The sequence below is a fragment of the Schistocerca serialis genome, chromosome 2 (assembly GCF_023864345.2).
Source record: "Schistocerca serialis cubense isolate TAMUIC-IGC-003099 chromosome 2, iqSchSeri2.2, whole genome shotgun sequence".
In the NCBI taxonomy this organism is placed as follows: domain Eukaryota; kingdom Metazoa; phylum Arthropoda; class Insecta; order Orthoptera; family Acrididae; genus Schistocerca; species Schistocerca serialis.
The window spans coordinates 515,709,126-515,736,937 of NC_064639.1; the positions used below are offsets into that span (position 1 = coordinate 515,709,126).

Here is a 27,812-nt window from a genome sequence, read left to right on the forward strand (position 1 = left end):
CTCTTCTCTCAGAGCTATCACTTCTCGCTTCAAAGTCTTTACAATAACAATCGTACTGCAGAGTTTCCGCACCTTATGAAAAACTCAGTTTATTTTCTCTTTCTGTTATACTTGGCCACACATTTTTCAGCATTTTATGTGCTACGTTCAGTGTTTATGGTTTACTAACAGTAGTTGCTCACGCATTGCTGTGGCACGGTCTGGTTAAATGGAAAAGAAAGAACATACTTTTCTAGTATGTATGGGGATTAGATATACACTGATCAGCCAGAACATTACTACCGCCTACCTAATAGCCGGCATGCCCACATTTCACACTGATAACAGCAGTGAGGCGTCGTAACAGGGAAGCAATGAAGGCTTGGTTGGTCGCAGGACGGAGATGCAACCACATCTGCACATACAAGTCACCTAATTCTCGTAAATTCCGAGGAGGGGGGCGATGAGATCTGATGCCACGTTCAATTACATCCCAGACGTTATTGATCGGATCTGGAGAGGTAGTGATTCAGCACATCGATTGAGGGGTTTGGTGCAAGAATGAGGCAGCTGCACCCGCTGGTTCCAGAGAAATCCAACAGACGGAGCTGCCTGTGCTCCGAGTTTGCGCGAAAACGGGAGGTGCCTCGTTCTTCCCCCAAACGATAGCAGGAAGGAGATTATGTTACGTAGTGTTCAGCAGACCGGTGTAAATATTCCGCGTTTTCTGTGAGGAATATTTTTTATCAGGTTTAAGATCTGTTTTGTGACTTCATCGTCTTTTGATTTCACGGTTTCTGTCAATATGAGTGAATCAGAAGAGGAAGGACTGTTTAATTGTGACTCTTCAGAAACTACGAGCCAGGTGAAGATGAGACGTCTACTGATCAGAAGAAGTTTCAAGAAGCAGAGACGGAGTTGTTGAACCATTGAAGAGGAAAAAAATGATCGCACAAGGAACGATGGGAGCGGAACATAAGAAAACAGCGGAGGGTTGGCGGAAAGAAGTACAAGAGCACAAATAGAAAAAACATGCCTCGTCGGACTACAGGTAATGATTGCAGTTGCAAATACAAGTGCTTTACTAAATTCGACATTGAAGCAAGGCATTGTATTATTAATGCTTTTAATGGCCTAACGACTAAGCATGCCCAAGATGTGTATTTGGCTGGTTGCATTAAAGGTTTACCTTTTACAAGAAATTGGCCAAAAGTGGAACAGGAAAGCCCAGGGCGTTTTCAAATGTTTGTACTGTTCGAGTCAGTGAAAGTAATCCAAGAGTTTGTAAAAAAGGGGTTGGCGTCACTGCATGGAGTGTCCAGAAAGCGAGTGGAAAACATCGCAAAGCAACTTTCTTTTGATGGAGCTATCACACCAAAACCAGATGGTAGGTGAAAGCATAATACAAGACGCAGCAAAACTCCAGATGAAACTGTGCAAAAGATTCATTGTTACATTGACAGTTTTCCTAGGGTAGAATTGCATTATAGTCGTCGAGACAATGGCAATAGACAATACTTGTCTGCCGATCTCACTATCAAAGAAATGCATTGTTTGTACATGGAGAAGCGCTTTGAATCTCCAGTAGAATATGATTTTTACTTTCGGTTCTTCAAGACACATTTCAACATCAGATTCGGGCACCCAAGACACTTGTCAAAAGTTTGACAGCGTACAAAAGGAACTCAGTGCCTCTTCTATCTCAGATGAGAGACGTAAGGAGCTCCAGGATGCCAAGATACTTCATCGAAGTCGGGCGGATTGACTTTATCAAGATATTAAATGAAGACCAGATGGCACTTGCACAACGTAATAATGACACCGAGATGTTGTGCTTCGACTACCAACAAAATATGCCCCTCCCCAAAGTTCCTTCTGGGGATGCATTTTATAAATGCCTGTTTTATACATCACTACATCAAGCACGTTCTAACAGATCATATCAAAATGCTTCACCTATTTTCCGATAACTCCGTCTCACAAAATAAAAATCATTCGTTAATGCAGTACCTGTTTTACCTCGTGCGATGATGCTGCTTTGCGAAGATCGTTCAGCGATTCCCAGAAAGGGGCCACAACTTTATCCCACGCCACAGAGCGTTGGGTAATATAATAACTTTTTTGACAAGCTGAAGAACTTATGTTTAAAGAATTGTTACATATCAATATCTAACAAGAAAAGGGGAAAATATTTAATCACTAAGTACAAGATATTCCTCTATGAACAGCCATACATCGGTAAAGGGACCAATGCAGTGCGACTGTAGTGATGATTGTCTCCTCCCGCTTAAAGACTGAAAGTTCAAAGATGTCACAGAGCTCGTCAGAAAGTATTTTGGGCAAAACAAAATGTGGTTTTACTACCAGCTGACGTCAGATGCTTCAAACGATCCTCAGGAGACTGAGGGGGAGCTAGAAAACTGAAGAAGAACTGTACATATTGATATATTATGCCAATAATGTTGTACTCTCTTTATTAATGAATGTTTTCTTAAATTGAAATATAGGGGGAGCTAGAAAACTGAAGAAGAACTGTACATATTGATAAAATTATGCCAATAATGTTGTACTCTCTTTATTAATGAATGTTTTCTTAAATTGAAATATGATTAATTGCGGAGAAAATGGTCCTACAAAGAGTTTTTCATTCACTTTGGAGCAAAAAGGAGGCAGCTCCAAAATTCAAAACTCCACTGCACGTACCTGAGAGCATGCATTTGTGTGTATTCAGGTCAGTAGTATTGGATACACTGTAACCTAACACAAGGCTGACTATTTTTTTTATTTTCGGTGAAAAAGTTTTTTTTTAATTTGCCAGAAACTGGAAAAAGTGGAGCTGCCTCCTTCTTGCACCAAACCCTTCAATTGGAACTCACCACTGTGTTCCTCGAACCACTCCATCACACTCCTGGCCTTGTGACATGGCGCATTATCTTGTTGAAAAATACCACTGCAGTCGAGGAACATGATCGTTGTGAAGGGGTGTGGTGGTCTTCAAGCAGTGTATAATACTCCTCGGCCATCATGATGGCTTGCACAAGCTCCACTGGTCCCATGGACACCCACATGAATGTCCCCCAGAGTATAATGGAGCCGCCGTCGGCTTGTCTCGGTCCTGCAAAGTATGAGTCAAGAAGCTGTTGCCCTGGAAGACTACGGATTTGCACCCACCCACTAGCATGATGAAGGAGGTGTTGGGAATCATCAGACCATGCAACGCTTTGCCACAGCGACACCGTCCAGTGCCAATGGTCACATGCCCATTTCAGTCGTAGTTGCCGATGTCAGGGTGTTAACATTGGCACATGCATGGGTCGTCAGCTGCTGCGGTCTATCGTTAGGAGTGTATGGTGCACTGTATGTTCAGACACATTCGTACTCTGCACAGTATTAGAATCGGATGTTAGTTCCACAACAGTTCGCCACCTGTTCTGTTTTGTCAGTCTGCTCAGCTTGCGACGTACGACATTGTAATAAAGGGTGGTCACCCAACCCCACGACGTCTGGATGTGGTTTCACCTTGATTTCGTCACGTGTTGAAGACACCTACCACAGCAATCCTCGAACATCCGACAAGTCGTGCAGTTTCCTAAATGCTCGGCCGAGACTCTGGGCCATCACAATCTGCCTTCCATCACACTCAGATAGGTCGCACACCTTCCCCATTCTACACACAGACAGCGTGCTCACTGATACCACATGTACCATGCATGTGCCTGACCAGCTTCATTCCTCACCAGGTGACGCAGCTATCACTTCGACGGGTTTATATCGATAATATGTCGATGGCAGTAGTGTTCTTGCCGATCAGTGTACTTCCCAATCCGCTTCTTCCTCTAGAATCTGTCCATTTCCTCCTTCCCCTCTCTTCGCCCATCTGCTCCTTCTTTCCCATCTCTCTGTCCATCTTCTCCCCCCTCTTTCTCCGTGTCCTACTGCCCCCTCCCTCTGTTCATCTTCATTTCCGCTCTCTGTGTCCATTTGCTCCCTCTCCTCTGGTCGTCTAACAGAAAATCTGTTCATTATTGTTTAAGATATGTATACTTAGTCTCTGCATGACTGAATATTTAATAGAATTTAATTTTAAATCTTAAGTAAATCGATCAAGAACTTGTCGAGAGTTTTGCTAAATCTGTTTCACTATTTTTACTATATATATATATATATATATATATATATATATATATATATATATATATAATTCAATTTCAATACATGTATTCAAAGTGCACAATAAAATAAAAAATCATTCTTTCTGTCATTCCTAATTAAACAATGTAACTCGTTTAATATTCAAACGATACTTCCCCAATTATTTCTTCTGCGGCAGCTATATGTTAGTCCAAACATTTATTACAGTAACTTGTAAAAATTGGAAGTAGAAAAATGAAGTGCTTTTTGAGATTTTTGATAACACTGTTTCACCTATGTCAGTTCGAATGTTCATTATTGTACTGAGTAAAGATCTGAAGTAAATTGGTCACGAACTTTTCGAGATTTTTGGGAACAACATGTCCTCTTTATATACTACATATTAATCACCGGTCTTTGTTATACAAATATAAAAAAAATATATAGAAATACGCACTTATTCGCACGCAACATATTTGCTAACAACTTCTCATATATATACTAGCCGGTACCCAGCTCGCTGCTGCCGCAGAAAAAATAATTGGAGAAGTATCGTTAGAATATTAAACGAGTTACATTGTTTAATTATGAATGATAGAAAGAATGATGTTTTTTTATTTTATTGTGCATTTTGAATACGTGTATTGAAATTGAATGATATATATAAAGGAGAGATACAAATGAGATTCATTTTATTTTTATTCAAGTGCTTCAGGGTAGACAATTTTTTTCCGACGTCAGGAAAAACAAATAAATTTCTTGGCTGTCCTACTCGTAAGCATACAACATACAACTGGCCATGTGACAAACATGGATTTTCTAGTTTCAATCCGCACACTTGAAGTGCCTGATCTTGTGCCTTGTTTGTGATAATTGAGAATGAAAGTCGAATGGGGAACTGCCTTCGTTTTAAATTAAATAGCATGTCGGTGGGAATGATGGGAATGCGTGGAATGAGCACATCTTCTTCCTTCGACTTTCCATTAAGAATGACATCCCGCATTAATTTCTTCACAGTGAGTCTTGTTCAATTACTCAATCGATATGGAGTAATGTTCCGCAAGAGGATACTTGGCAGGCCGACTTTGAGTGACAACTTGTGCGGTGACACGCCAGGAAGATCCAATGAATTTAAATACTCGACTGAATAATTAACAGTTTCGTCCGCATTTATGACGCTGTGACTCGATTTGTAGGTAACATAATCGCCCACAATTTGTTCGCGAATCGCAAGTTTGATTGCATTGACGTCGGTGTTTTTTGCTGTCAGAGCCATTTGTGGTTTTTATTATTGGTGACAGTCTGCGGAAAAACTTTCTGAGAGAGTTGTACGTCATTGTGCTATCCATCGAACAAGTTAAATGGAAATTAAATACATTTTTGGTAGCATCAGCTGGTACTTTTCCTCCACCAATGTTCAACAGCTCTTTTGACTATGTAGCTGGTAACGTATTGCGGTGCAAATGTACGTGCATACTGGTCTTCAATGTGAACTTTCACACATGTCTTCAAAGATGCTTTGCTTTGAGGCAAGCATGGAGCTCATCAGCTGGTGTTGACGTGGGTTTCACTGGAAAAGTTTATCTAAAGACCCCAGAAAATAAAATGAGAGCGCCATCGAACGGTTGTGCATTTTATCGTACCCTTAATATCTCGATCAAGCGAGCGCTTCAAGCGGTTTTTATGAGCCATGGTGTATCCGACGCAGACAGTGACCTTGCAGAGTTTCATAACTTCCGACACAGCAAATCCTTTTGAAATGTTGCATATCCAGTGGTAATTTGAGTGCCGAACGCGCTGTTCGTCCACCATCTAATAACGTAGCCGCAATACCTGATGAAGCAAGAGCCAAAGCAATTCCATTTTGAGGTCGGATGTGAGCCAATAGCAAATTGAGGAGAAAGGTTTTTCCACTGCCACCAGACGAATCAAGGAAGAACAGACCTCATAATTTTTAACAGTTTTATGCAGCGACAGCAACTGATATTGTTTATATAAGAATATATAGCCTACAGTTGCAGGATAACTTTATCGTTTACCTAGGTTTCAACGTTAGTAATAACGTCTTCTTCAGAACATAAAATATTATTTAAATGTTTGCCTAAAACAGGCCATGTCCTAAGTCAACTTTATAAAACTTGATGCATAACCATAAGCTTGTTTAATAGAAGTGACAAAACCTTATGGTTATGCACCAAGTTTTATAAAGTTGACTTAGGACATGGCCTGTTTTAGGCAAACATTTAAATAATATTTTATGTTCTGAAGAAGACGTTATTACTAACGTTGAAACCTAGGTAAACGATAAAGTTAACCTGCAACTGTAGGCTGTATATTCTTATATGAAGAACAGACCACCTCTGCCATTTGAGGCGGAATTTGTAATTTTATCGTAGGCAAGTTTTTGTTCCACAAGGAAAGTTGTTCATTTGCTTCAATAAATGCACGCAAATCATTACTATTATTTGGCTGTTCTCTCACTAAATAGCGATCATGAAGGTCAAGTGCAGAACGCTCTGGCGCAGTCATGCCGAGATGAATGAGTTCTTATGTTGATGGTTAAGCACATGTCCTGGATTTCTATCAGAGCTTGACTAAAATTAATGTCCTAGAAACAGATCGAATTGTTATTCCTAACGGTATGAACACTGTGCAAAAGTCTTCGCTCAGAGCCTCTCTGAATTTTTACCACAAATCTTTCGGGTTGTACGGCGAACATGTGGTCAAAATGATGGCGAATAATGTTCCAATTTGTCGCGAATGGTAGGTGGCTCATGCATCCATCATTGTTGTTTCCCAGTGATGCTCATTCTCGAACAAATGAAGATTTTGACAAACTTCTCTGTACGTCTGGCATTCTGCGCCATCAACCGTTCTCAAACTTCCAAATGATGTAGGACCTTTGACATTAACCGACACAGTATTGAACAGCAGTGGATGGTCTTCAGGATTAGGAATTTCTGCATAAATGGCATCATCAGTCTGAGCAGCATGTATTTTCAGTTTGAACCATATGAGAATATGAGCATGTGGAAGTCTTCTCTTCTTCCATTCAGTCGCATACATCCAGCAGCGAGTTTCACCATAAATGTGATGCTTCACTATTAAGTCCATCAATTTAGTGAGTTTTTGCCTGAATATTCGTGCAGCTACATCGGATGGTCGCTGATCAGGCCATCGAAGCTATTTTATCTGTTTACATGCTGAATTGCGTGTAAATGTGATGAAAAAGTAGGGGCGGTCATGTGAACGAACATATGTCATGGCATCTTGTGCATAATCATATGCCGTGGGCTACCATGGTACGTTACTGTAAGTAAGACCATTTTGCCAATGTTTGCAAATTGTGACTCGTAAATTATCGTATTCTTCCGAACGCAACGAATTTTGATTTGAGAGAATAAATAGCAGATGTTCGGATTCAGTTTTGGCACATGTGTCTACTTCGTATTGATGAAATAGTTGATGGCATTAAAGAACATGATTTGTTCCATTCCGAAGTATGATTATGCGGTAGGAATAGTAATTTATCGTTGACTTCTTTTATTGATTTGTTCGCCTTAAAAATAAAGAAAAGGTAAGAGAAGAAAAATGTAAATTGTATTATACTTACAAATGTTTTAATATTCAGGAGAAAATGATATTTTTTTTGATAAAATGAAAAAAAAGATATTTATATTTACCTGTAATTAGATTAGTTTGCATACTGGAGTGATATCCGTCCTGCCCCTCCCAAAACATTATGGGACAGTGCTGCACATCGTATGATCAATGTGTTTCAGCAACACATTGAATTGTATTAGTCCGTCGCTGAAACAGTATATCACGCGTATCACGTTCATCGCCAATTGTGACAATCACAGCTTCATTTACGGTAGATGCGTTGTAGGGTCCAGTATGCGATCCGATGGGTGTTTTGTCAGTTCGTATTTGAACTGCGTGATGATCCGCCATCAATCTGTCAATTGAAGTTTCGAATAATTTTATCAGTGAATTGTTTTGCAAATAGGATATAATATGGCGTTTAGTAGCTGAGACTGCATCGCACCATTGATCAGCTTGTGCATCACCGTCACCCATAAAGTATATTTGTAGAAATTTATGTTCAGCGTCGGAAACGGGTAGAAATGAACCAGCACGGTGATATATTTGTCCTCGAACTTTGAAATTAAGCATGTACCCATCCCATAAAACTTTGTTGGCTCCTAAAGAAGTCATTTAAAACGCTGGATTATATTTCCAAATGTCTGCAAAAAGTGTTTGGAATCGGGTGAGTCGCCCGAAAAAAATGACAACACTGGATCAACTGATGGATGCAATGTCGGCAAGTTAACTTCGCCATTCGCGCAGAGAACCGCAATGCTCATATATATATTTTGCCAATATTTACAGTGGACTGCAAACTGTAATTGCTGTTGTTGTTGTTGTGGTCTTCAGTCCTGAGACTTGTTTGATGCAGCTCTCCGTGCTACCCTATCCTGTGCAAGCTTCTTCATCCCCCAGTACTTACTGCAACCTACATCCTTCTGAATCTGTTTAGTATATTCATCCCTTGGTCTCCCTCTACGATTTTTACCCTCCACGCTGCCCTCCAATGCTAAATTTGTGATCCCTTTATGCCTCAGAACATCTCCTATCAAACGATCCCTTCTTCTTGTCAAGTTGTGCCACAAACTCTGTAAGTAGGCTGTTTATGTTTTCTCTATGTAAGTAGGCTGTTTATGTTTTCTTATTGGCAACGTTACGTAGCGCTCAATATGAAAATCACTGGCTGTGCTGTGTGCAGTCTGTGGCTGCTTTGCATTGTTGTAATACTCGCCATTGTAGTGTTAGGCAGCTGGCTGTGAACAGCGCGTAGCGTTGCGCAGTTGGAGATGAGCCGCCAGCAGTGGTGGATGTGGGGAGAGAGATGGCGGAGTTTTGAAATTTGTCATGAACTGCTATATTTATATATGATGATATCAAGGTAAATACATTGTTTGTTCTCTATTAATATCTTTCATTTGCTAACTATCCCTATCAGTAGTTAGTGCCTTCCGTAGTTTGAATCTTTTATTTAGCTGGCAGTAGTGGTGCTCGCTGTATTGCAGTAGCTCGAGTAACCAAGATTTTTGTGAGGTAAGTGATTTGTGAAACGTATAGGTTAATGTTAGTCAGGGCCATTCTTTTGTAGGGATTTTTGAAAGTCAGATTGCGTTGCGCTAAAAACATTGTGTGTCAGTTTAAGGACAGTCTTGTATAACTGGTCAAAAAAGAGGATGTTTCAACTCCTCTTCTCCCCAATTCTATTCAACACCTCCTCATTAGTTATGTGATCTACCCATCTAATCTTCAGCATTCCTCTGTAGCACCACATTTCGAAAGCTTCTATTCTCTTCTTGTCCAAACTATTTATCGTCCATGTTTCACTTCCATACATGGCTACACTCCATACAAATACTTTCAGAAACGACTTCCTGACTCTTAAATCTATACTCGATGCTAACAAATTTCTCTTCTTCAGAAACGCTTTCCTTGCCATTGCCAGTCTACATTTTATATCCTCTCTACTTCGATCATCATCAGTTATTTTGCTCCCCAAATAGCAAAACTCCTTTACTACGTTAAGTGTCTCATTGCCTAATCTAATTCCCTCAGCATCACCCGACTTAATTCGACTACATTCCATTATCCTCGTTTTGCTTTTGTTGATGTTCATCTTATATCCTCCTTTCAAGACACTGTCCATTCCGTTCAACTGCTCTTCCAAGTCCTTTGCTGTCTCTGACAGAATTACAACGTCATCGGCAAACCTCAAAGTTTTTATTTCTTCTTCATGGATTTTAATACCTACTCCGAATGTTTCTTCTGTTTCCTTTACTGCTTGCTCAATATACAGATTGAATAACTTCAGGGAGAGGCTACAACCCTGTCTCACTCCCTTCCAAACCACTGATTCCCTTTCATGTCCCTCGACTCTTATAACTGCCATCTGGTTTCTGTACAAATTGTGAATAGCCTTTCGCTCCCTGTATTTTACCCCTGTCATCTTCAGAATTTGAAAGAGAGTATTTCAATCAACATTGTCAAAAGCTTTCTCTAAGTCTACAAATGCTAGAAACGTAGGTTTGCCTTTCCTTAATCTTTCTTCTAAGATAAGTCGTAAGGTCAGTATTGCCTCACGTGTTCTAATATTTCTACGGAATCCAAACTGATCTTCCCCGATGTCGGCTTCTACCAGTTTTTCCATTCGTCTGTAAAGAATTGGCGTTAGTATTTTGCTTATTAAACTGATAGTTCGGTAATTTTCACATCTGTCAGCACCTCCTTTCTTTGGGATTGGAATTATTATATTCTTCTTGAAGTCTGAGGGTATTTCGCCTGTCTAAGACATCTTGCTCACCAGATGGTAGAGTTTTGTCAGGACTGGCTCTCCCAAGGCCGTCAGTAGTTCGAATGGAATGTTGTCTACTCCCGGGGCCTTGTTTCGACTCAGGTCTTTCAGTGCTCTGTCAAACTCTTCACGCAGTATCCTATCTCCCATTTCATCTTCATCTACATCCTCTTCCATTTCCATAATATTGTCCTCAAGTACATCGCCCTTGTATAGACCCTCTACATACTCCTTCCACCTTTCTGCTTTCCCTTCTTTGCTTAGAACTGGGTTTCCATCAGTATCTATCTTACCCCTAGTGAGATAAGCCTCTACATCCTTACATTTGTCCTCTGCTGCTTAGCCATTTTGCACTTCCTGTCGATATCATTTTTGAGACGTTTGTATTCCCTCTTGCCTGCTTCATTTACTGCGTTTTTATATTTTCTCCTTTCATCAATTAAATTCAATATTTCTTCTGTTACCCAAGGATTTCTACTATTTCTCGTCTTTTTACCTACTTGATCCTCTGCTGCCTTCACTACTTCATCCCTCAGAGCTACCCAGTCTTCTTCTACTGTACTTCTTTCCCACATTCCTGTCAATTGTTCCCTTATGCTCTCCCTGAAACTCTGTACAACCTCTGGTTTAGTCAGTTTATACAGGTCCCACCTCCTTAAATTCCCGCCTTTTTGCAGTTTCTTCAGTTTTAATCTATAGTTCATAACCAATAGATTGTGGTCAGAGTCCACATCTGCCCCTGGAAATGTCTTACAATTTAAAATCTGGTTCCTAAATCTCTGTCTTACCATTATAAAATCTGTCTGATACCTTCTAGTATCTGCAGGATTCTTCCATATATACAACCTTCTTTTATGACTCTTGAACCAAGTGTTAGCTATGATTAAGTCGTGCTCTGTGCAAAATTCTACCAGGCGGCTTCCTCTTTCATTTCTTACCTCCAATCCATATTCACGTACTATGTTTCCTTCTCTCCCTTTTCCTACTCTCGAATTCCAGTCACCCATGACTATTAAATTTTCGTCTCCCTTCACTACCTGAATAATTTCTTTTATCTCATCATACATTTCATCAATTTCTTCATAATCTGCAGAGCTAGTTGGCATATAATTGTACTACTGTAGTAGGCGTGGGTTTCGTGTCTATCTTGGCCACAATAATGCGTCCACTGTGCTGTTTGTAGTAGCTTACCCGCACTCCTATTTTTTTATTCATTATTAAACCTACCCCTGCATTACCCCTATTTGATTTTGTATTTATAACCCTGAATTCACTTGACCAAAAGCCTTGTTCCTCCTGCCACCGAACTTCACTAATTCCCACTATATCTAACTTTAAACTATCCATTTCCCTTTTTAAATTTTCTAACCTACCTGCCCGATTAAGGGATCTGACATTCCACGCTCTGATCCGTAGAACGCCAGTTTTCTTTCTCCTGATAACGACGCCCTCCTGAGCAGTCCTCGCCCGGAGATCCGAATTGGGGACTATTTTACCTCCGGAATATTTCACCCAAGAGGATGCCATCATCATCTAACCATACAGTAAAGCTGCATGCCCTAGGGAAAAATTACGGCTGTAGTTTCCCCTTGCTTTCAGCCGTTCGCAGTACCAGCACAGCAAGGTCGTTTTGGTTAGTGTTACAAGGCCAGATCAGTCAATCATCCAGACTGATGACCTGCAACTACTGAAGAGGCTGCTGCCCCTCTTCAGGAACCACATGTTTGTCTGGCCTCTCAACCCCTCCGTTGTGGTTTCACCTGCAGTACGGCCATCTGTATCGCTGAGGCACGCAAGCCTCCCCACCAACGGCAAGGTCCATGGTTCATGGGGGGACTGTAACTGCAGGTAATTGCATTTCAATTTGATGTTACTGTAATTGCAGGTAACCAAATTGAAATGCAGCAAGATTCAAATCAACATGTACTTTTCGTGAGATCGGACGGCTCGTGAATGTTCTCTTTCAGTCCTCGCTGCAAGTTGGTTTTCTGATTCTTATGCACGCTATGGGGTAGCACGTGAACGCTCTCTTTCGATTGTTGCAGCATGTCGATCTTCTGATTGCAATGCACGCGAATAAACGATTCGTTAAGGAGCAGCTTCATTATTTGCTGCATGTTGGTCTTGTGATCTTGATGCGCGTGAATGAGTAGCACATAAACGTTCTGTTTCGATTCTTGCTGCATGTTGATCTTGAGATTCTGATGCATGTGAATGTTCAATTCATAAACGTTCTGCTTCATTGCTCCCTGTCGTTGCTCGTGTGTTTGAAAAGCTCGAATTCGCTTATGTCTACGTGCTGTGCTCGTGAATCTAGTAAGTGAGGAACGTTTGGGAGGTACATTTTTCGGCGAAGCAATCACACGATATACAGTATGCTTGTATAACTAAAATATCGTTCGTCGATTCACTGAAAAAATACAAAAATTACTGATGTTACTTTTCTGGCCTTCACGGCGGACTTGTTGCAAATACGCTTCTCGGGTTTGGGCCGTCGGACCGTATTATACAAATCGCATAATATTTCATCGAAGCCGGCCGGAGTGGCCGTGCGTTTCTAGGCGCTACAGTCTGGAACCGTGCGACCGCTACGGTCGCAGGCTCGAATCCTGCCTCGGGCATGGATGTGTGTGATGTCCTTAGGTTAGTTAGGTTTAATTAGTTCTAAGATCTAGGCGACTCATGACCTGAGAAGTTAAGTCGCATAGTGCTCAGAGCCATTTCATCGAACCAACTGCTCGACATCTTCAGGTGGTGGTAGTTGCTGCTGTCACTGCTACAAAGCACGACTGATGATAATCGCGCTGCAGCGTCGAAATTTATCAGGCCGGGAACAAGCGATACGCGTGCGCGGAAGACGCTCACAGTTGGAAGAAAGCGACGCTCTGGTGCTCCCTGCTGGGAGCCCCAGAAAGCCATCCGCGCTCCTGTGGTTAAAGGCTGAATTAAATCTCAGTAATGCGTTGCGCCGCGTGATGGAAGTTCTGATTTTCCCTGCTTTGATTTAATAGCAGCCAGTGCTGGATTCCAAGCAGTGCTTAATTGAAAACCTGCATCCCTGTTGATATAATTATCCGCCGTATGGATATCTAAGGCCTCCTTAACAACACAGTCCGAGAAAGATGACGCTGGGGATAAAATTACAGTCTTTTCTTGTTCAGGCAATGCTCCGCTACCGCTAACTTATCAGGTCGCCTCAGGCGTGTATGACGATGGTGTTCAACGCCAACGTTCTTGCACGGTTCGGCTCGTCTGCCCAGTGTTAAGACTATTCACATTGGCATGGGATCTTATACACGTCACATTTCCTAAGGCGAAGTTCGTCTTTGACCGGGCTCAATAAATATCTCAATTTTGCTGGTTGATGTCGTACCTTTTGAGGGTTCTTTCTATTCTTGAAAACATGCTGTCAAAATAGGACAAGAACGCCCTTGCAATGGGTGGCTCCGCATCTCCATTTTCATCCCTGCTTTGAATTTGCTTGGAACAGAATGTACGGCTTATCCGTCTATCGGAATAACTACGCTGTTGGAATAACGTTCTCAGGTGTTGTAGCTCACCAGGGGGACTGTCGGCATCTGAGACCACATGTGTTCTATGTACCAAACAGCGTAAGACACTACCGCGTTGTGCACGGTGATGACAACTTGTGGCCTGAAAATATTGCACCGTGTGAGTTGATTTGCGATAGACACCATGTCCCAGTGTACCACCGGCTTTTCTTTTGACCATAACATCGAGGAATGCTTTTACATTACAAAACAAACAAATGAAAATCATTAAGCTCTGACGAAGAATCATGGTTTTTCTCTGAAAACGTCTGTCACATTTGCAATAAATCCTTTGCGGAAGATGATATAAAGAAGCACTGGGATCATTGTCATTTCACGGGTGCACACCAAGCTGCAGCACAGCCCAGCTGCAGTTATGCAGTGCCCATTGTGTTTCTCAGTCTGAGCGATTACTATGTGCACTTCTTGATCATGAACGTATGCGTACAAAAATCAAAACATGGCCACAAAGAAATTACATTAAAGCCAGACTGTGTGTCTATTATACTAACGAATACGGACAAATATAAATCTTACACAAAAGTGTTTCCAGTAATGCCTCAGGAGAAGAGAACCAAAATAAATTCCTGATTTACTGATTCACAAAATTTTCTGACGTATTCCATTGAAAAATGTGCATCATAACTGAACCCAGAAGAACTCGAGATAGTGAGGGAATATTTTCCTGACGATCATCTGTTCAGTTTAGTTAATCATAAGGAAAGTACCAATATTCGTTTGAATGTGTAGGCAATGAATCGCTTCTTCTGGAAGATCACCTGCCCTCATTAAAAAGTTTAAAAGTCTAATAACAGGGGAAATGGTAGCAGAAGCTGAGTTACAAAGTGTATGCCGAGTACGGAACACATTCAATCGAAAAAGGCTGTAGAATACTCTGATATTATGTTTAAAAATTTGACAACGATGATAATGCCTGCAAAGTTCAGGTGGTCCTCTTCTACTGCTTCTCCTGCTGTTGCTGCTGCTACTCGGTCAGGAGGAGGAGAAGGGTAATAGACCACAGATTCTGTATCACTGAAACAGAAAACATGTGTGAGTAATCAGTAATACTGTTAATAGCGAAATATATTTTAAATAAAAAATAAAACCAGAGACGAGTAATGAGGATGTTAATATTTTTGGATTTTTTTGGTTTCGCAGGAGCTAAAACAATGATGACAGCTACGATGGTGGTTGTGGTGGTGATGACATCAGTGGTGCCTCAGCATCATCTGACTGCTTCCTAGAGAGTTTTTTTCCAGCTTTTATAGCACACCTCACTGCTGTGAAAGCATAAATTTCTCATATTATGTACTAAATGTGGGATTTTGTAGTAACATTCCCAGATGTGACTGTTGCCCACAACACCATGCACGCGGAAACGGATAAACCTAAGCAAGCTGATGGACTCGTTTTTTCTGTGAGAGACAAGAAAAAAGGCATGTTGAAACTTGCAAAGGCTTATCGCACTCAGCTTCATCTTCCAACTGCAAGGCTCTAGAGCAGTTTAGGAGTCGTTCCGCATTTAAAACAACCGCGACGAACCACATGAATATTTATCCCCACACAATGATTCAGTGCGGGTACTCACATATTGGCAACAACAGCAGCCATGGTGGTGTCCTTGCAAGAAGTAAGATTATGTGCATGTGATATCTTGTGGAATTTCGTATAGTGTGCAGTTGTTTGTTTACATTGATCGACACTCAGTATTACTGGCTCTAATATTTTTAAGTCTTCTGTGAAAGCCTGTAATCCAGTGCATGCTGTTCAACCCAAGAATCAATAATTACTTGAACTGTTTCCGATTCTAATATTTCACTCTAGTATTTTCGTAAGACACCGTAAAATTCCAGGTAATAATCAATGTTTTACAAATTTGTCTTCAGTAGGTACTATTTCATTACTGTGTCAGTTATTGCTCTCTGCTTTTAAAGCTAGCAAGCATAATACACTACTGGTCATTAAAATTGCTCCACCAAGAAGAAATGCAGATGATAAATGGGTATTCATTGGACAAATGTATTATACTAGAACTGACATGTGATTACATTTTCACGCAATTTGGGTGCAGAGATCCTGAGAAATCAGTACGCAGAGCAACCATTTCTAGCCGTAATAACGGCCTTGATACGCCTGGGCATTGAGTCAAACAGAGCTTTTATGGCATGAACAGGTACAGCTGCCCCTGTAGCTTAAACACGATACCACAGTTCATCAAGAGTAGTGACTGGCGTATTGTGACGAGCTAGTTGCTCGGCCACCATTGACCAGACGTTTTCAGCTCGTGAGACATCTGGAGAATGTGCTGGCCAGGGCAGCAGTCGAACATTTTCTGTATCCAGAAAGGCCCGTACAGGACCTGCAACATGCGGTCGTGCATTATCCTGCTGAAATGTAGGGTTTCACAGGTATCGAATGAAGGGTAGAGCCACGGGTTGTAACACATCTGAAATGTAACGTCCACTGTTCAAAGTGCCGTCAATGCGAACAAGAAGTGACCGACACGTGTAACCAATGGCACCCCATACCAACAAGCCAGGTGATACGCCAGTATGGCGATGACGAATACACGCTTCCAATGTGCGTTCACCGCGATGTCACCAAAAACGGATGCGACCATCATGATGCTGTAAACAGAACCTGGATTCATCCGAAAAAATGAAGTTTTGCCATTCGTGCACCCAGGTTCATCGTTGAGTACACCTTCGCAGGCGCTCCTGTCTGTGATGCTGCGTCAAGGGTGACCGCAGTCATGGTCTCCGAGCTGATAGTCCATGCTGCTGCAAACGTCGTCGAACTGTTCGTGCAGATGGTTGTCGTCTTGCAAACGTCCCCATCTGTTGACTCAGGGATCGAGACGCGGCTGCACGATCCGTTATCGCCATGCAGATTGTTTAAGATGTCTGTCATCTCGACTGCTGGTGATACGAGGCCGTTGGGATCCAGCACGGCGTTCCGTATTATCCTCCTGAACCCACCGATTCCATATTCTGCTAACAGTCATTGGATCTCGACCAACGCAAGCAGCAATGTCGCGGTACGATAGACCGCAATCGCAATAGGCTATAATCCGACCTTTATGAAAGTCGGAAACGTGATGGTACGCATTTCTCCTCCTTACACGAGGCATCAAAACAACGTTTCATCAGGCAACGCCCGTCAACTGTTGTTTGATCGGTTGGAAACTTTCCTGATGTCAGCACGTTGTAGATGTCGCCACCGGCGCCAACCTTGTGTGAATGCTCTGAAAAGCTAATCATTTGCATATCACAGCATCTTCTTCCTGTCGGTTAAATTTCGCGTCAATAGCACGTCATCTTAGTGATGTAGCAATTTTAATGGCCAGTAGTGTAATTGAGCCACCATTTCATTTGGATTATTCCAATGAACAAAATCGATATGTGCAAATGATTTGGTGAAGACTATCTTCCAATTGGGTATTTAAGTTGCATTTTCGTTCTTTCACCTACCAATAAGTTGCTCAGGCAAAAAATTATGACCACTGCTCACCGCGAGTTTAAATGCCCTCTGCTGGTGCTGTAGGCACGTGACGCAGTAAGAAAAGATTCAAGGAAGTGGAAGAGAAATGAATGGGCAGTCTTTATAGCGAAGACATGGGACGCAAGTGCGGAAATCCATTGATATAAGCGGTTTTGACAAAGGGCACATTGATGTGGCGCTGCAGCTGGAAACGAGAATCTCTGTAAGGGCGAAATTGGGCACCTGTTGGTGTACTGCTGTCGTGAGCACCTACGGAATATGTTTGAAGGACAGTGAAATCATGAGCAGGCCGCATGGTATTGGACGACCACGTGCCATCACAAAACGTAGAGGTCGGAGGATCCCCCTGTGTAATCCTGGATATGCAGCTATCTGTAGTAGATCTGAAGACAGAGTACAATGCTGAAGCAAGTGTTTCGGAGCACACCGTTCAAAGGCCATTGTTCAACATGGAACTCCACATCACACAATTCCTAGGTGTTCCTGTGCTGATCCAATGACAGCGTCATTTATGATTGCAGTGGGCACAGCATCGCTAAGTTTTCATCGTTGACCAATAGAAACGTTTCGCCTATCGAATGAATCGCATTTCTTGTTACACTTGGTCGATGGTTGGGTCCTTACACGCTGTCATCCAGGAGAATGGCTGCATATAACATGCATTGCACCAGAGATGCAGGCCGGCGGGGACAGAATTATGCTATGGGGTGCATTGAGTTGGGCTTCCATGGAATCTGTGCTGGTAATCCAAGGCATCACGACATTATCGCAGACCACCTGCATAGCTTCATGCTACAGCGATGACAGGATGACTGACTGTGTTGCAACGTCAGAATCGTACAACAGTGGTTTGAGGGGCAGTATAGTGAACTCACATTGATGTCTTGGCCAGAAAATGTGCCTGATCTGTGCCCGTTGAAACATCTTTCGGGTGCCAGCCGTGTGCCGTAATTTGCGGGAATTACTTGACCTGTGCATAGACGTCTGGTGCCACATAATTCTGGAATCCTGTCAAGGACTTGAAGAATCTCTGTTGTACTGTGTTTGAAAAGGGGACCAACACACTATTAAACAGGTCGTCATAATGTTTTGGCTCATCGGTGTATGTCGTCATCTATCTCTATTGACCTACCAGTTTTGTTTTTGCACACTTAACGATCTGAGTGTATTTATAACTTTGTTTTAAATTTAGTGGTTTATGGGAAAGCTAGCTCGCTACCGGGCAGTACCTTGAGAATTTTGAAGGTCTCGTGCTGTGTAGTTCGTTTCAGAAGATTGAGTTTTATATAATAGATTCTATAACTATCCCATTCCGAGGATCTTACATTGTAAATGATTAAATCAACTCCTTCTACATCTAATGGTGAATCAGCATTCATTCACACTTTGGCGCCGGTTCAGATCTAATGTCGTATATAGTATCAAACGTTTGGTCAACTGGTTTAGTAAAAAACTATGTCGATAGCTTATGCCAAGAATCTGACATTACGTTCTCTCATGGCTCTACTGCATCTCCATCACCATCTTCTACAACATACTCATTATCTTCTTCTACTTTCATAAATAACGTAGACCCATCTCTTTCGTCTGGATATGTCTTGCTCTCCTGTTGGAACCGCTCTCCAACCCATCTGGCGGTTGAGAAACAAGTCTAAATGGTCTTTCTAGTACAGAGGTAGCTTCACCTTACCTTTTTTTCTGCAGGGCCAGTTTCCCGCGAATATTTCGTCGAGATTTCAACACTGCATCCTTAGTGTTCAGTCGAATTGGGAGACGTGTTGACATCAGTAGAGCTCAACCACAAATTACAAGGAAATAATGAGACCTTCAGATTGAGGTTACGTTATTTTCTCCACCATATCTAACACCATTTTTAATACTGCTCACCGATTGGCCCCAAGCTTGGATGTTTAATACTGCACTATCATTGGCTGGAGGTGTTATATGAACTGCAAATAACAACCACTGACAGGTTTAGAAGAGAAAAGGGATCACGAGAACACTAATCTAGCTCGAACTTCATCTCCAATTGGATATCCTGTAATGCCTCACCCAGCCTTACCAATACGACAACGAAACCAAAAGACCTCAATTTTATATAAAGGAGACTCAAATGGATTTGGAAGTATCTGTAAGTTATTAAAAGCAAAATGTATGCAATTTCGTGGCACACATATTTACAGATTAGAAATGATGTAAAAATTCCAAATAAAGGTGACCTTTGTAACCCTTATGGAATGAGGCATCAATATCGTGAGTAGTATGAGTATTACATATCTCCACTTAATTTCAAGAAAAACGACAAATATTAACTATTCAACAGTAATGTGTGCACCTCAAAAGTTCGTTTCACAAGTCAGTGCCAAACCAAAATTACAATCATCCACTTTTGTAGATAAAACAAGTAGTACAAAACGTTTACCATTATCACTTCAAGCCTTTCCAATTTATAGGCCCTTTGACATCATAGCCAAGTAACACATTTGCGAAAAAGCAAAGCAACTTGGCTAATCATCGAAAATGTTAAATGATTCATTTATCTTATTAGAAATAGACTCATTAACTGTTCCCTTTAAACCATTTCCAAGATCACTCTGTAACTGTATCACAGTAAGAATTAGTAATGCTTCATAGCCAGAACAGCAAGTAATAACAGTACGTGCTGTATTCAGTATCCCTGTTACCACGGCAATTAACAAAAATTAAATTTTAAAGTTCGTCAACTGTTAACGTTAGAAACGATTCTGAGTTTAATTTCAGTGTGCTAGGTACAACTCTTTACTCTGCACACTGCACAGTTTAACACGCAGCATGTGGCACAATATCTTTCACTCCACATATCATTCTCTCTCTTTATTACAGTCGGCAATCTGCTTTCATAATTAACATTCAACGATGACACTTTAATGTATGCAGCTAACCTGGAGAAAGTTTCATTTACTGCCAGATAAAAATTCATAATGAAGGTTTTAACACTGAGACACCACTTATTTCTTTCACTGCACTAATACTTGACAGAGAAATCATTAACACTTTATACAAAAGAATAAACTGAAACAAGGTCTTTCTGAAAAATCAGCCCATTACAGAAAAGTTCTTCCGCTGGTAACACCGAGTGGTTGTAATTAAACTGACGGTGTTCCAAGTGCTTCAGTGCGGGATGTATGATCGCAGGATGCTCAAACATCGTAGACATGTTCATTAGTCAGTGTGCTCGTGGATTACGCTGAAAAAAGCTGTAGTTTCAGTTTCTGCCACAAAGTGATTACATGGCTCTGTAAGCAGTCATAATGTGGTTTGAGTGCCATAAAAGGGGAAGAACTATCAAACACAGTGGTTCTGGTACGTTTATTAGGACAGGATTACAAGTTACAACATGTGTTCAATACCGTCTTCTCAATCAGCAAAATGCTGCGTCCATAACACTGCGTGGTCAACGGGTTCTCGCAGAATATCCGATGGAATCAGGACGATATGTCATCATATGCTATCCCTCAGATCACGGAGAGTCCAGATACATCCCTGATAGACACGATTTTTCAGATATCTCCAGAACCACATGGATTTATGTTGGGGTTTCTGGGAGGTTACACATCTTGAAATTGCCTGGAACTGATCTGGTCGTTACAGAAAGTTTCTCAGAGAAAATCTTTGAGTGGTAAGAGACATTGGAGTCACTTCATCATGCATGAAAATAGTGGTGTGGACACAGTGGCATTCTGGCAAAGGCGGAATCACGTTTTGGGTAAGGAGGTCCTTATAACGCACAGATGTTAATGTACACCTAACAACCCCGCGAGGTGTCATCTCCTCGAAAAAAAACGGACCGAGAATAAAGGAGCTTGGGAAACCATACTACACAGTCACATAATCTGAGTGCAGTGGATATTCCTGCTCAGCATGTGGTAGAGTAGAGCTCCACATGCGACGGTTCTGTACATTCAGGTGCACACTAAAAGGTGCCTCGTCCATCCAAAGAATATTCCCCAGCCACATGTCATCCACGCTTGTGAAAAAACAAAGGGTAAAATCACGGTGTTGTAGTCTGTGATGGGACTTCATTTGGTGCACATTCTGAATTTTGTAGGGATGCCAGTGTAAAATGCACCACAAAATCGTTTCAACTGTTCATCAGGGAAGAGACAATCCCTGTAACATAGCTCGAGCATTCGCTGCAGGATTTGAGGCATGTGCTGCATAGTCGGCTATAGATACGGCAACTTCATGGAAATAGGCCGCTTCCCTCTCTCTGCTGCACCACCTAATTGACCTATTTCTTCAAATTTCTTAGTCATATTCCTTAGCTCATTTATTGACATTGCGCCGGCCGCTGTGGCCGAGCGGTTCTAGGCGCTACAGTCCGGAACCGCGTTACCGCTACGGTCGCAGGTTCGAATCCTGCCTCGGGCATGGATGTCTGTGATGTCCTTAGGTTGGTTAGGTTTAAGTAGTTCTAAGTTCTAAGGGAATGATGACCTCAGAAGTTAAGTCCCATAGTGCTCAGAGCCATTTGAACCATATTGACATGGGGCCTCCTGGTATCTGTTTCTGTTGGCGATATTCCCGCAATCCTGTGCTACTACTGCTGCCATTCTGACAAAACAACTTCACCAGCTGTGGACGGGCTTTCTTCTCAATAGTCATAGTGTTTCATATGAAAAACTTCAACTTTATTCACCCTATACATCAACATTCACTTCACAAAAGAAACCAAAGCAGGAGGCCAAGCGATGAACAATGCACCGACGTCAAAACAGGAAACATTTCACATTCTTATTGATTACACCGCCATATTTTTACCTCGTGGCAGAAAGTGGAATATTATATTTTTTGCAAAATCCTTGAAAAAGCTCACAATGTTTCACCGTCCTGCGATGTATACAGCCCACATTGTAGCATTCGGAACACCCTCAGCTTCAACCCGGTATATGACACAACACTTACCTGAAGGACAGACTTTACCACGGGAATCTTCACACATGTGCTGAGTTGAAGCGCAGCATATCAAGAAATGTAGTCAGCATACCTATGGAAATGGTTCATTCTGCTGTGCAAAATGTAGTCCTGCGCTTTCAGACTCTTCTGGACTCTGATGGGCGCCATATTGAGCTCCTTTTGGAGCAGTAATGGTATCGGTATGTAATGGTATGATATACCTTACTTCCACTGCCTCCTCCACATCATTTTGCCAATTGCATCGTGGATGACCCCCCTTTCTTCCGCTGGGATGGTATCCATAGTATGCTATTTGGTATCCTTCCTACAGTCATCCTACTCGTATGGACAAACAACACCAACTGTTTTTGTTGGATGTCGTCACTGATATCCCTTTCACTAACGTCCCAGGATTCTCTACTTTGTTGTTCTTCTCATATTTTTGTTCCGTAGAACGGAGTTCATTAAGGTTGTTACAGCTCATCCTTTATTAATCCTACTAGGGATTTCATCACTGTTTGTGCTTTGTTTATTAAATAATACCACAAGATATTTTGCCTTTTTTACTCTACAAACACTTTTGCATCTGCCTCCAAATTATTCACTTTTTCCGTTCCAACTGACAAGTACTCGCACCTCTTCATCTTCAGACCAGCCCTTTTGTATTCCTCTTTAAGCTTTCGTATCATGTAGTACGGATTATCACCATCTTCTACTAGCACAATCTTGTCATCTGCAAAATACAGGCTAAATATCTTGCTGTTCCCTACTGTCACTCCCATAATCTGGCATTTTCGTTGGCAAGTCTGCACTATCGCTCTTCGATACAATTTAAAGAGGATCTGTGACAGCCGGCCGGAGTGGCCGTACGGTTCTAGGCGCTACAGTCTGGAGCCGAGCGACCGCTCCGGCCGCAGGTTCGAATCCTGCCTCGGGCATGGATGTGTGTGATGTCTTTAGGTTAGTTAGGTTTAATTAGTTCTAAGTTCTAGGCGACTGATGACCTCAGAAGTTAAGTCGCATAGTGCTCAGAGCCATTTGAACCATTTGAGGATCTGTGACAGTTCTCATCCCTACCCCAAACCCTTATTCACCTCGAATTTTTCTGTCCAACTGTTCCTGGTCCTTAATCTTTTCGTGTTATTTTCACAGTAGTCTTTGATCCAACTCTATCTCTTTCAACTTTTCCCACGGTTTGTAAGTGGGCACGTTATCATATGCTTTAACTAGGTCAATCAAAGCAACATGTGTGTCCAGTCCAGCCTTTGTGCCTTTTTTCATATTTAGTTTCATTGTGACGATGTTATCCATTACTGATCTTCCTGCTCGGTGTCCTGCTTGCTCTTCTTACTGCTTGTGACTTTTTTTCTTTTTCTATCAGATTTTTCAGTACCTTCGAGCATTCATACTACGAAAGGGATCACTGCCAGTCCCCTATAATTATTTGGGCCATTACATAACATTTTTTATGGGCCAGTCTTATGTAACATGTTTTCCATTCCGATGGAACATCTTCTCCATTTAATACTCTTTCAGACATCCTCCTTAGCATTTCCAACAATTTTGGTGGACCAAACTTCACCAGCTCGGGATATATTGATCCACATCCTGCAGCCTTCTTCATCTTACAGCTCCTCACAGCCAGTTGAAGAACTTTTGTATTTAAACGGCATAACTCCTGTTGCATCCTCACCTCACATCTATATAAAAATGCAGGCAAATTTTACTTGAACAAATTTTTAAAATACGTTGTTCATCGACCGTGACTAATATTATCATGATGTAACTTGTCAACAGTTGACACTCGTATTGGCTTAATCATTCTCCATGCCTCAGCACTACGAGCCCCGCCAATTATCCCTTCTACATATTCGCATCTTTCTTGCCATGCCTTATTTTTCCTTTTTAACACTTCTCTTTTTAATCCTCTATTTAGTGCCCTATATATTTCTCTACTTCGTCTGTCATTCACATTTAGGAATGTCAAATAAGCATCTTTTCTCCTTTCGATCATCTCTGCTAGTTCCTTATTACCCCAAAGAGGTTTCATCTTCTCATATTCTCCAAGTGCTTCCTTCCATGATTCTTACATGGCCTTCTTTGTATACTCATATTCCTCTTCTACTGTTCTCTCTGCACTCTAAAATTTGTTTGCCAGTCGCTGTTGGTGTAAGTACTTAGTACTCTCTTCCCTTAAACCGCTGTTGGTGTAAGTACTTAGTACTCTCTTCCCTTAAACCGTCCACGTCATATCTTATGATCTCAGACTGGTCATCGTGTTGTGAACTCTTCTGTTCGCTACTATTCCGGAAAGTATGGAGGATATAAATTTTTCATTCCACGATGTTATGGTCATTTCAACAGACCCTCTTTTAACATTGACATCATAAATTTTTAAACTGGATTTTTGTCTCATGATTATAAAATCAGTAATTGTTTTCAGCCCTCTTGTGTTGTTACACAGTGTCAATTTGTGTATATCCTTGTGAGCAAAGAATGTATTTTCTACTCGTAATTCAGATTGCTCCGATAAATCCAACATCCTTTTCCCATTTTCATTCCTAACATCCTCCCCATACATCCCAACAGCATTACTATTTCTCTCTTCCCCCATTCTTCCTTTAAAATCTGCTGACAGTATTAATTCGTGCCCACTTGGAACGACTTCTATAGTCTCTATGAGTATCTTTTCAAGATCGTCTTTTACCCTCGGAGTCTTTCATGGTGGCATGACTGGATAAAATCTTTTCGGTTCTCATGCCGCGGCAATTGCAATAAAATTCTCGAGCTTTTGATGGCCAGCTCCGCCATCGTCGTCAGAAGTATTTCACTCCTGACGACGATGGTGGAGCTAGCCATCGAAAACTCGGCTTGAAAACCGAGAAGATTTATCCATCTTTTTTTACCTTCAATGGCGAGTCTCCAGTAGGGGTTACTCTCCCACAATCACTATATTCACGGCTCTAGCTCTCAGACTGAGCTTTATTAGCCTTTCATTAACTGCTTCCATGAGGTTACATATTTTGACCACCTTTTGCTTGGAACGATGGATACACCTGCTCTTGCCCCACTGCTTTTGCCCACTCCGCTAAAATAACGCACGAACTCCACAATCAGTACCTTTCCTTTTCATTTTGGAAAGTACAGCTCCATCAGTGTCGTGCTTTCTTATACCCATCAGAATTTCATGTTGTTTATTACGGATGCCCCGACAGTCCATATATCAAAATGCGAAGTCCATTTTCTTTTCTGTTGCCAAATTACATTATAACCATACAAAAATAAAGGCTATTACTGGGTGTTTTAGCTGGCTGTCTTTTTATGTAGATGGAGAGCTGACCCATCACACAGCCGTCAACCTGACGCACCAGGATTTGTCATCAGGATTTTCTTCCGCTAGGAATATTGGCTTCATCAAGCCTGATTTCTTCCTACCTTTTATGAAGAAGATGGGAAAAGAATAACAAAGGATACCAAAGAAACTATGAGTTACTTAATTCACCCACTGGCTCTTGCAGTTAATGAAAAGAAGGAGAATGACAGGTCGTTGTAGTACACACTTCGTTAAATTTACAAGTATTACAAATACATCCAAGCAAATTTTACATTTGTCATTTGGTAAATGTCAGACAACAGTAAAGCTTGCTTACAAAGCTACTTATCAGATGCTAGCGTCACTCATACAGGAAATTACGCCATTGCCTCCTATGTAGATGACTTGTGTGTGTCAGTTCCGATATTCATATCTCAAACAACTTTCACTCAGGAAACGATCATTAAACCCTTTTAATCCTACGTTTTTGTACACTAGCCGATTTTCTGGACTGAGTTATTTTGGGACTGTTTGTGAAAGAAAACAAACTGTTTGCTTTGCTATTTTCTCAAAAACTTATTTTATTGTGTTTAATTACTTGCCAAATATTACATGGAAGCGTAATTTGTGCTAAGGTTTCAACTGAGTAGTCACAACAGCGCCAGAAACACCAATCAAAAGTATCTTAAATTTCTGTTCCCCTTTCTGCATACACTAAAATGTCTAAAATAAATTTAGTTTCAACAACGGACAATGTAAACAGTTTTCTTCCATGTATATGCCTTTTGCTTGGTGTGTACTGTTTGAAAAGAGGTTTACCTTTCCACAGCCTTACATACTCATCAGTGCACAAATCCCAAAATGGATTTAGAATTTACTTGAAATTCACTGTCAAAAAATTCGCAATATTCTTTATTTTGTAAACCTATTCACCCTTTCAGCGTTTCCCAAAAAGCCTGCGTCACTAAAATGTAGCATTCCAAGAACTGTCAGAAATCTGTCCCTGGGCATTACTTTTCTAAAGGAAGGTCTTTCAGTCAATGGATATGTAGACCAATAGTCCTTCATTCAATTTCTTTTTACAGCATGCAGACTGCTAGAAATTGATATATCTTATCTGCACTTGTATCTGCCCTCTATATTTCCCTGAAAGATCTTTAACATCGTTGGTTCACTACTTTGTAAAATCTATTAGTTTCACTGGTATTTCAGTCCATCAATTGTCTGTCAAATATAAGCTCAAACCATTCACTTTCACTAGCTTCCTCGCTTGGTTCACAATGAGGGCGTACTTTAGAATCATCATTAGAAAAAGCACAATTATAAGGTATAAACACGCCGTGTGTCAGCCATCTATATTCATTATTTCTGACTTTTTCCTTCTTTCTCGCTTGTGATGGGCCCAGTTCGTGAATAATTTCAATATCACTTGATGAATCTTCTCTTTCTTCTTCGAAATCACCAGCAGATTCCGCAGCCCAGTCTTCATTTAGCAGTATTTCTCTAATTACATCGTTGCTCAAACCTTTCGAATTCGTCATTATCAGCACACATGAAAACGCATATGCAAGTAACGAATTTAGTGCCCATAGGATGTATGTATACTAGGCCTCCTGAAAATGCTAGTAAATCTAGATGTTCGCAGCAGATTTCAGCACCATTCAGTCACAGAAGGGAGCAATGATACCGATACGACGGCCTATACACATGAAAGAAAAGCGAAAAAGTACCTGTACGATCGTTGGCTGGCGTGACAATATAGTCTCTGCCGTACTGGTACGGTTACTGTCTGCAAAGGGTTAGTGTTGATAATGCCATTGTATATGCTGCCTGCCTTTCCATTAAGCATGTGATATGACTATAATTTTCTGTCGGAAAATTTCTAAATTACCATGACTGTCTATTTTCTGGCTTTCGTGTGGTACATGTAGGATATTTGTCATTTTCATCACTGTTAACAGTGTGTTCAGTTTCAAGCAGATGGACTGTCCTTGCTATGCTAATTTATTCCAGTATGTGGCGAAAT

General features: G+C 41.2%; 1 protein-coding gene across 2 annotated transcripts in view; it reads left to right on the forward strand.

Annotated features, from left to right (window-relative positions):
• The window catches only part of LOC126455624 (uncharacterized), a 184,401-nt gene that overhangs the window by 125,460 nt on the left and 31,129 nt on the right, over positions 1-27,812 (forward strand). The gene's annotated exons all lie outside the window — the stretch shown is intronic.